Source organism: Mus musculus, chromosome 11, assembly GCF_000001635.26.
Source record: "Mus musculus strain C57BL/6J chromosome 11, GRCm38.p6 C57BL/6J".
Lineage (NCBI taxonomy): Eukaryota > Metazoa > Chordata > Mammalia > Rodentia > Muridae > Mus > Mus musculus.
The window spans coordinates 72,377,588-72,389,011 of NC_000077.6; the positions used below are offsets into that span (position 1 = coordinate 72,377,588).

The 11,424-nt window shown below is 45.5% G+C and overlaps 1 non-coding gene across 1 annotated transcript; it reads left to right on the forward strand.

The window, feature by feature from the left end:
• Positions 1 to 11,168: 11,168 nt before the first annotated feature.
• On the forward strand, positions 11,169 to 11,277 carry Mir6338 (microRNA 6338). The gene has a single exon (NR_105756.1). It is a non-coding gene; the product is annotated as a microRNA 6338 (primary transcript).
• The last annotated feature ends 147 nt before the right edge of the window (positions 11,278 to 11,424 follow it).

Here is an 11,424-nt window from a genome sequence, read left to right on the forward strand (position 1 = left end):
GGTGTAATGTTTGGAGACAGCTGAGCCTGGCCTCCTTTCCAACTCTGAACTTGCTTTTGCATCTCTGGCCTGAAAGAGGTCTGGGAACACAGGGAGGCCACCCTGCACACACCAGGGACCCAATAACCATGTGATTTCCAGTGAGGACTGGTGCCTTTCTAAGCCCCCTGAGCATCTCACAAATACCTCCAGCCAGTCCTGGAGGCTGTTCAGGCAGGGCTGCACTCCAGCCTGGTAAGTCAGGGCTGAGACTCATCACAAAGAGGAGGGAACATTGGCTCCATGAGTTTACACCTCCATTAGAAGCTGAGGAAGAGGGTTGGAGAGATGGTTCATGGGTTAAGAGTACTGACTGCTCTTCCAAAGGTCCTGAGTTCAAATTCCAGCAACCACATGGTGACTCACAACCATCTGTGATGAGATCTGATGCCGTCTTCTGGTGTGTCTGAAGACAGCTACAGTGTACTTATATATAATAAATAAATAAATCTTGAGAGAGAGAGAGAGAGAGAGAGAGAGAGAGAGAGAGAGAGAGAGAGAGAAGCTGAGGAAGAGATCAGAAGCCTGGCCTCCCGGTTTAGGATTTTATGGTTCTTCTACAACCAAAACGGTGACTGTCATCACCAGTGGGACAGGCCAGGAAGGCTGGCAAGGGTGATGTTTGGGAAGGGAAATCTAGCCTTCTAATTTCAGTGATCTGTTTCTCCTGAATAAAAACACACCTGTCCTGAAATCCGGGGCACCAAAAAGACACTTGATCCAGCAGGGATGATGGCCGTTGGCTGAAAATACTCCCGTTTCCCTTAGTCACCCTCTCCAAGCAGCATAAGTCTGCTGGATAAAGTAACAGACAGAGCCCAGCAGATGTCCCGTGGAATGAAAGGCCTTGGCTAAGGGGGACTTTGGGAGGGGCGGGGTGCAAGTGGGTGGGATCTGCGCAGAGCCTAGAGTTTGTCTCTTGCCCTCGGTATGACACAGCTCTGAGGTCTAGAGAACCAGACACTAGTGGGGGTAGCCTGGGAGGGCAAAAGGGAAACCTTGTGTCTGAGAAAAGATTATCCCAGTGCCATTAACCCTTAACAGACCAGGAGTCACACCACCGAGCCAACTCACTCTCTGATTTGTAGTTAGCCGTACCCACAAATCCTGTTCTAGTACCAACAAAGCCCATTTAAAGTGACTTCGGTGGCCTAGCAAATGGTGTCTCACTGTTGCCAAGTGGGGCATCTTATCACACTATAATGCAGGCCATGGGCTCCACTAAGCAGACCCTCTGAACAAACTGTGTTCAAGGCCCCAGGGGGCAGACATGAGCAAAGTCCATGCCCTCTCCACATGCTGTGGACTCTATAGAATGAGGCGCCATCCACGAGGCAGGGGTTCCAGGTGTGTGCTCTGAGTCTGTCATGTGACCCAGCTTGTTTACTGGGCTAGGCAATGTTCTGTTCATGAGAAAATACTGGGGCTAAAGAGATAGTTTAGGGGTGGAAAGCAATGGCTGGTATTCTAAGAGGACCTTGGTTCAATTCCCAGCATCCACACGACAGCTCACAATCATCTGTAACTCCAGTCTCTGGGGTCTGATACCATTTTCTGATCTCCTCAGACACTACAGGCATGTGGCACATGGGCATACATTAAGAAAAACACTCAAAAAATGTAAGGAAAGAAAAAAAGAAAAAGAAAGGAAGGAAGGAAGGAAGGAAGAGAGAAAGAGAGAAAGAGAGAGAGAGAGAAAGAAAGAAAGTAAGAAAGAAGGAAGATTCTGTGGTTCATTAAGGTGTGTGTGTGGGGGGTCTGTTTTCTGGCACACTGTAGGAGCTTTCAGAAAGATCTCTTACCATGCTTCTGTTCTAAACTGAATTTGATTCTCATTCCCTCATCCAACCTCATAATAATGATTGATGGGAGCAGGGCTGGTGGTTTCTATGGTGACACTAATTATACCTCCTGTCCACAGCAGTGATGCTGCACTTTGGAGCTGAAATCTGAACCACTTGGCCAGTGGGGCTTCCGTTCAAGCACTCAGCAGCTACATTGCTGATACTCAGCCTCAACTCCACTCTCCTATCTTTGCCACCAACACTCTGATCCCAGGAGCGTCTCAAAACTCTCTGGCAATTGGGATGGAAGCGATATTGAACTGACGGTCACACCAAAAAGAAACTAGGTGGCACCTGATCAGTTCTGAAAATGAGCATTTAACTTTCAGAAATACCAGCTGGGTTCTGGGATGGTCAAAAACACCCCATTCATTCACCCTTCCTCCTGCTGTTGCCTGGCACCCAGCAATCAGCCAAGGGGGGAAAGCATTGGCAGAGGGGAAAGGAATGGCCAAGGGAAAGCACTGGACATCCGTTACCCATGGGTTAGAGAACTAAGCAAGGATAGGTCTTGCCACCAAGCCAGCTGACCTAAACTAGATCCCCAGGACTCACATGATAGGAGGAAAGAACAACTCCCACAAGTTGTCCTCTGACCTCCAGATGAGCTCACTCACACGTGTGAGTACACACACACACACACACACACACACACAGAAGAATGAATGAGTGAGTGAGTGAATGAATGAATGAATGAATGAATGAAAAGTGCTTAAGAGGCCAGTATGATGGCTCAGTGGGTAAAGGCCACTGAAGCCTGATGACCCTGAACTCACATAGTAGAAAACTGGCTCCCTCGGGCTGCCCTCTGGCCTCCACGTGTGCACTGTGGTACATGCACAGGCACACACATATGCAAACACAATAAATAAATGTCATTTTTAAATTTTTTTAGTATATGTGCTGCCGAAGCAAGCACATTTTAAAATTTTTTTAACATATGAGTGTTTGGCTAAATATATGTCCATTCATACCTGGCCAAAAGAAAGTACCAGATCTCCTGGAACTGGAGTTGCAGATGGTTGTGAGCCATCATGTGGGTGCTGGGAATTAAACCTGAGTCCTCTGGAAGAAGGGCCAGTGCTCTTAACCACTGAGCCATCTCTCCAACCTCTTGAGTTTTGTTTTAAGACAGAATATATGTAGTCCTGCCTGCTCTGGAACTCACTATGTAGACCAGGCTGACCTCCAACTCACAGAGATCCTGCTGTCTCTGCCTTCAAAGTGTTAGGATTAAAGGGGAATACCACTACACCTTGCCTAACTATAATATTTTTAAATAAGTGTAATTTTTAAAATTTGAGAAAAAAAAAATCTTAGAATCCCTTGCTAGACTTGGTAGAGAACTAGGCTATATTGGGCCCTCAGGAAGCTTCAAGTCCTGGAATAACAAAGCCCTTGGCACCTGGAAACAACTGAGGGAGAGAGATCTCAACAAAGACCTTCCTAAGGACGAGATGTCTAGACAGCCTGAAGTGGGAAGAGTGAAGAAAGGGGGTAGGAGGGAGTTGGGGATTGGAGACTCCTGGTTAGCAAGAGGACTTTAACACTCTGCTAAAGAATTCCTTACCCCTAGGACAATGCACATCTATCTAGTGGAGATGACGCACAACTTAGCATCTTGAGCTCATTTTTGATGATATTTATATGGATGAGCAGGTAAAGGCACTTGTCGTCAAGCCTGAGAGACTAAATTCAATCCCAGGGACCCACCTAGTAGAAAGATACAAGGGACTCCCACAAGCTGTCCTCTAACCTTCTCTATACACGAGTCAAGACATGAGCACCCCCCCCCAAATAAATGTTAAAATAAATAAATAAATAAGATCGCTTGCTGTGACCCTAACACAAACAAGGGGTCAAGGTCAAAGAACAGGAGACCAAGAGGAAGAGATCATTGTTCTTCAGTCTGAGGGGTGGTACGAGCCAGATCAGGTGACAGGCCGTGTCTTATTTGGCTTTCTGTTGCTGTGATAAAACACTAACCAAGAAGCAGGTTGAGTGAGGAGAGGATTATTCCGCTTACAAGGTTACATTGTATCACCCAAGAAAGGCAAGGCAAGAACGCAAGGTGGGAACATGGGTGTGTGTGTGTGTGTGTGTGTGTGTGTGTGTGTGTGTGTGTGTGTGCAACCAGAGCAGAGACCAGAGAGGAATGCTTGCTTCCACACTCACACTTTCTTACATAGCCTAGACCTACCTGCCTGGGAATGGTACCACCCACAGTGGGCGGGGGTGGGGCCTTCCCACATCTACCAGTAATCAGAAAAGGGCTCACACACACACACACACACACACACACACACATATACCCACAGGCCAGTGACCCAGGTAAGCCTTCAGTTGAGACTCCTTGCCATGTGACTCCAGGTTTGTATCAACTTAACTGAAGCTAACTAGGACAGGCAGCAGAGAGGGAGGGAGCTGAGCTCAAGAAGGACAGAACTTTCCAAAATAAAAGAGCCTTGGATATCAAAACCACAGACAAAAGCAAATGAGTCATTTAAAAAACAAAACAAACCCCACAAATATCTCATATATGAATGTCGGGTTTCAGATCCAGAACAAGAAGTTGAGGTGCGTGTTTTACATACCAAAGTAAACAGGGCCTCCAGGTTTTCCCAGCATCCCTCAGTCCCTACCTGGCATACCCTGTCCCCAACCCTGAACTTTCCAGCCCAGGGGCAGGGTTGCCCTTCTCCCAGATGCTCTACCCTATACAATCCATGCATTTTGGTCTCTCTCCCCCATCTCTCTATGCACCCTCTTTCTTTCTCCTCCCCTTCCCTTCTGTCTCCCTCCCCATGGCTACTTCCCTGGCCTCATTCATAGGACCAGTGAATTCACTCAATAAACCAGCACACACACACAATTTATTTTTATTTTATGTGCATTGGTGTTTTGCCTGCATGTAGTCTGTGTGAGGGTGTTGGATCCTTTGGAACTGGAGCTACAGACAGGTGTGAGCCGCCATGTGGGTGCTAGGAATTCTTCTGGAAGAGCCAGTGCTTTTAACCACTGAGCTATCTGACTATAGCTTAACCACCCATTTGCAGCAGGCCTGGAAACAGAGGGAAGCAGACTCTATGCTACTGGTGAGGGTCCGAAACAGTCCAACTCCTGTGGAGAGGAATTAGACAACACCTAACAAACTACTCAATTTTAGAAGCTAAACCTGAAGGCTTCCCCCACAAATGCAAACCAACGGATTCAGGAGGTTGTCCAGCTCAGAACTGTTTGTCTCTTAGAACATTGAAAGCAGGGGCTGGAGAGCTGACTCAGTGGTTAAGAGCACCTGCTGCTCTTCCAGAGGACCAGCGTTCATATACCCAGCACCCACATAGTGGCTTGCAACTGTAACTCCAGTTCCAAGAGGTCTGGTGTCTTTTTCTGGTCTCTGTAAACATACATGTGGTACACAGACATAAAAGCCATACCAAGAAAAAAAAAAAAGAGTCTCTGGGGGCTCTTTTCTCCTCCAAGTTACCCTGCTGTGATACGCTGTCTCCCTCTAGACCCAAAAACAGTAGTGCAAACCAGCTGTGAGCACTAGCCATGGGCTAAAACCTCCAAAACTGTGAGCAAAACAATCCCTTTCACTTTATAAGTTGATTTCTCTATGCAAATACAACTATAGTCATTCAGTTGTTGGGGCTGGAGAGGGCTCAGTGTTTAAGAGCATGTTCCCAACATCCTTGTCAGAAAGCTAACAACCGCCTATAACTCAGGCTTCATGGGACCCAGTGACCTGACCTGGTTGGCTAGGGCAACCACTCTAATGAGCATATAATGAGCATATACTCACATGCAGATACATATTTATACACACAATTAAAAATAAAACAGACCAGTCCTACCTTGGTGACCTTGGGGGGGGGGGTTGAATCTGTTCTCTTCAGATCCTCAAAATCTACAGATCCATAATTTCTTATATAAAATGGGGTAGTATTTGCCTATGACCTACATATACCCCATATACTTTAAGTTATCTCTAGATTCCTCATACTACCTAATATCATGTTAATGCTATACAGTAGGTATACTATATTATTCAGTGGACAGCAAGGGGAAACAAAGCTCAAATATGCTTGATACAGATGGAATTTTAAAAACTATTTTCTACCTATGTTTGTTTAAATACATGGATGTAGGTTTCACTGGTGTGGCCAATTGCATGTGCTATTCTGTTTTTGTTTTTTTTTAATAAGGTGAAAGAGAAAGAAAGAAAGAAAGAAAGAAAGAAAGAAAGAAAGAAAGAAAGAAAGAAAGAAAGAAAGAAAGAAAGGAAGGAAGGAAGGAAGGAAGAAGGAAGAAGGAAGAAAGAGGAAGAAAGAAGAGAAAGACACAGAAAGAATAAACCAGAGAAAAGGAGAGGGTGGAAACAGACGGAGGAATGTAAACACAGTACTTCTGATAGCACTTAGACCTTGGAGGGAGTAAAGAATTTACACATACACAAAATAGATGATAGAGGCAATCCATCAGCAGAATAAATAGACACAAATGAACTTAACTGCATACCAAACTCATGACTTCTAAGAGAAAGAAAAATAAGTTTTGAATCTACTATCCTGTGAACCCTTAAGTAAATAGTCTAAGGGAGTCGGGAGACAGCAAAGAAGCCTCAAACTTCACAAAGTAGGTGTGCTGTTAGCAGTCTATCTGTTTAAAAGTTCTGACAACCAGGTGTGTTGGTGCAAGCCTATAAATCAGAGACTAGGGAGACTCAGGCAGGAAGACTGTGAGTTCAAGTCTTGCCTGGGCTACCAAACAAGTTGAAAACCAACCTGGGTCATTTATCAAGACCCTATCTCAAAATTTAAAACAATTTCAAACCACTGAGAAGGTTCAGAGGGTAAGGGTGCTTGCCACTATGCCTGGTGACCCAAGTTTGATCCCAAAACAGTGGAAGAAGAGCCAACCCTTGCAAATGGTCCTCTGACCCTCCACATGTGCACTGTACTGTAGCTGGATGCAGGCACATGTGCATGTGCATGCGTGTGCACATACACACATACATACACATAAATGTTAAAACTAAAGACTTTTTAAAGGTCTGACTATCTGGCTCAGTGAGAGTATTTATCTAGGAAGTATATAGGCCTGTCCTAGGCCCCATACTCTAATATCACTAAATAAAAATTCTGATACCATTGTCGCATAACAGAAATTCATAAATATATTAACATTTGTGGGAATTCAATGTAGTCTTGGGTCTTAATTCCCAGTACAAGACACTAGGACTACTTGATGAAGTGGCTGGTTCCAGGGAGGGGACAAGGAGAAAGTCAGCCTGAAACATCTTAGAAGGGCTCATGGAGTCAAGAGAACATGGTGAGAGCACAAGAGCTGTCTTCTCTCACTGGACAAACTTCGGACATGTTTAAGCATCAAAAAAAAAAAAATGACTGTAGGAGAATACAACATAGTGAATGAAAAATAAACCCATGGGGCCAGCAAAATGGCTCTCCTGCAAAGAAAGGCTCTTTCTGTATGAGCCTGAGGACCTGAGCCCCAGAACCCACAGAGACGGGAGAAAGCCAATTCTACAAAGCTGACCTCTGACCTCCACATGTATGTCACAACTCACACACAAACACCCTCATAATAATAAAAAGCAAACACACCCCTAGTATAACTATAGACTCAGGCAAATAATCAAAACTAAAAGTTTAGGGTGAAAGGTTTTGGAGAAACGGTACAGTGTCTGAGACTCACTGGGTCGGAGCTCTAGTCAGAGTAGGAAGGGTTCAGCGAGGCCTGGCACAGGCAAGTGAACAGGCAGCAGGCAAGCCCACCCAGTCTGTGCCTCATGTGCTACCACAGAAATACCCACGGCCCATACAGTACTGGTATCCAACATGGTCGCCTAAGCCCTTTTGATCTGCAGGAAACAGACGAATACAGTGTGGACAGGCTGCAGGGTGCCAGGCTGGTGTTGTACAAAATAATCCAGTAAGCGCTGGCATGGTGTCACATACCTTTAACCCCAGCACTCTGAGTTCTAAACCAGCCAGGGTTACATAGTGAGACTCTGTATCAAAAAGGGTGGGGGAGGCATCTAATCCAGATTAAAATTAGCTACACACAATGTATCCTGTACCCTCTATGTGGATCCTGGAAAAGCCATAAGTGCACTTGGAAGTAGGAATAACTGGAGAAGCTGGCACATTCAGAGACAGAGTGTTGGCCCGAAGAGATGGCTCAGTGGCTAAGAGCATTTTTTTTCCCTTAAATCACATCTGAGAGAAAGGGCGGTCAGAGAAAAACCACGGGAGTCAGTTCTCTCTTCCCACCATGTGTGTGTCAGGGATCAAGCTCAGGGTGTCAGGCTTGGCAGCGAGCACCTTTACCCACTGAGCTAAGACATCTTACATGAGGCACTGTGAACCAGTGGCAGCAACACCCAATACCATGGGCTTTATTCTGTTTACTGTTCCGTCTCCAGGATCCACATAGTGGCTCACAAGCATCTGTAACTCCAGTTGCATGGAATGCAACACCCTCTTCTGCCCTCCATGGTCACTCAGTGTTTATGGTGAAAACACACACACACACACACACACCCCACACATACACACGAAGGTAAAAACACCCTTATACATAAAGTACAAAAAAATTAAAAATAAAGATGGGGTGTTTGGAGTTAGAGAGATGGCCCAGAAGTTAAGAATGCTTACTATTCTATCAGAAGACCTGAGTTCAAATCCCTGGACCTACAGCAGGTGGCTTAAAACCAAAGGATCACCGGGCATGGTGGCGCGCGCCTTTAATCCCAGCACTCCGGAGGCAGAGGCAGGTGGATTTCTGAGTTCGAGGCCAGCCTGGTCTACAAAGTGAGTTCCAGGATAGCCAGGGCTATACAGAGAAACCCTGTCTCGAAAAACCATAAAAAAACAAAAACAACAACAACAACAAAAAAAACCAACAACAACAACAACCAAAAGATCCTACCCTTCTCTGGCTTCCAGAGACCACCATACACACATGCATGTGCACATAACTAAAATTAAGATTGCTTAAATTAAAAGAAAACCTTGGGTTTTTTTTAAAAAGTATACTCAGTTTTTTAAATATGAGGATAGACTGCTGGCATGGGAAGTGTATGGTGTGTGTGTATGTGTGTGTGTGTGTATGTGTGTGTGTGTGTGTGTGTGTGTGTGTATGACTAGAGATTAAAACCAAGGCCTTATACATGTAAGGCAAGCACCCCCATCCCAGAGAATTCAAGTTATCTTTGCTGATAACCAGAGGTAGATTCCTCCAAGCAGTTCAGAAAAAAAATAGACGACAAAACAACCATATATCTATAATCAACACAAATCTGTGAGCAGGATGTGAGTAAATGGATAGAGCAGTTTGTGACATGATCCAACAGACCTGTTAATTGTAAATGTCACCATGAAGCCTCAAAAACCACAGGTAGCTCGGATGCTTCGGGACTTCACAGTGCACAGAGGTGAAAGCGTGGAATGCCCTGGGAGCAGGACCTAGAGGCCCAGGTGACACAGAACCTCCAAGGTTCCATCACGGACACCCAGGCAGTGATGGTGCTGCCGTTGGTGGAAACGGTGACTGCTTTGAGAAGCCAGGTAGTGGGGGGAAGGAGGAAGTAAAATATTCAATTCAGACACCCACAAATTCCCCAACGTCCGCAGAAGGATTGTGCTATCAGCTCTTGATGTTAGAGAAGCACAAGCTTAGGGGGTAGCAAGACAGCTCAGTGGGTAAAGGTGACTACAGCCAAGCGTGACACCCTGAGTTTGATCCCTGGGACTCGCATGGTGGAAGGAGAGAACTGACTTCCGTGGGTCTTTGTCTGACTGCCCTCCTTTCTCTCAGATGTGATAAAAAAAAAAAAAAAGATAAACCAAGAGAGAAATGTAAGGAAACATGGGGTTTGTGGGAACTGTAGGTTTTTACCTCAACCTATGTGGCAGCGCAAAGCCTTAGGGGAGGAAAGAGAACCATGACCTGCCTCCAGAACAGAACCAAAATGCCCAGGTGACAAGGGAATCTCCTAGATGCCAGCATGGACACCCAGGCAGTGACATGTCTGACGTGTACCAGGTACCACCATCCACAGCGTTCTCCCACCAGTCCCCACTCTGTAGGGACCTCCTCCCACATGCCCTGGGGAGCACAGATGAGAACACTCTCGAGTTCCTTCTTCCCAGGTGCTTTGCCCCCACTGGAACGTTCCAGAAAAAAGGCAAGCCTTAGGAATTTTTATAAAATATAATTTATTTTACGTGCGTTAGTGTTTTATCTTCATGTCTGTGTAAGGGTGTCAGATCTTGGAGTTACAGAACATGGTTAGTTGCCATGTGGGTGCTGAGAACTGAACGCAGGTCCTCTATAAGAGCAGTCAGTGCTCCCAACCGCTGAGCCATCGCTTCAGCCTCAGCCTTCGGATTTTTAGCATGCTCTTTCAAAGAAGGCCAAGGGCTATTTGGTGTCCAAATAGCAAGAGATAAGCGATCAAAGACTCCAAAGGCAAGTCCGAACCAAACATTAAAAATGAGAAAGATCAGAAAGGACCACATCAGAGACATCCATCACCGGGCAGAAGTCAATCTCGAAGATATGAGTGTAGAGCTAGGAGAGAAAAGGTGGGAACCAAGCAGGCCACTCGAGTGGGTATGATGTCACCAGGATGAAGCCCCACTGTCACCAACTGGAGAAACCTATCTGCAGGAGCAGCGCCATGAACAGGTGTGCCAAGTCAGCATTTTCACCCTTCTCTCAAGTTGCTTGCAGTCACATCAACAGATCATAATGGCAGAAATAAAGTGTTCCCTCACTCCGGTCTCCTCCAGTTACGGAGTCTGACCACCGCCAATGGGAAAGCTGAGAACCTTTCATCATGGAACACATTTGTGAAACGCATTGGCTTTAACAAACTGTTCCCCACACACACCTGGCCTGCATGGTCTCCTCTGACCAGCGCATGCTATATCATATTCAGAAAGTGCTTATAGGCTCCCACTTGCATGGAAAAACACCAGCAGCTGACAGAAAAATGAAACCCCATCTTGGCTCTGGAGAAATGATCCCATCAGGGAAACGCATAAGGCTATTTGATGAGATTTAATAAGCTCTAACGAAATCCAGGTGAGGGGCTCTATCTGGAAAACCCCAGAAGATTCTTATGAACAGCTCCAGGAAATCACTCAGGAAAGGAAACGGGATGCAAAACCTTGCACCACCACAGTAAAAGAGCAACCAGGATTCAAACTCCACGAATGGAGAGCTCTCGTATAATCCGGTCGGAAGATGCCTGGCTCCAGTATCCTGGTTTCTCTCATTTGTGCTTACTGAGTTTTATATAGTCACATAAAACCATATGTGTACATGTTAAATGAAAGTAGAAGGGAGAATGTATGATGCAGGGGGAGGGGGGAGAAAAGAAAGTAGAATATATATGCATACATATATATGTATGTATTCAAAATGCAATATAGAAACATATTCTATAGAAATAAAATCTCAAAAAGTCTTGAGGTTGAAAGACTTTCCATTTCCCTCCATCCCCTGACAC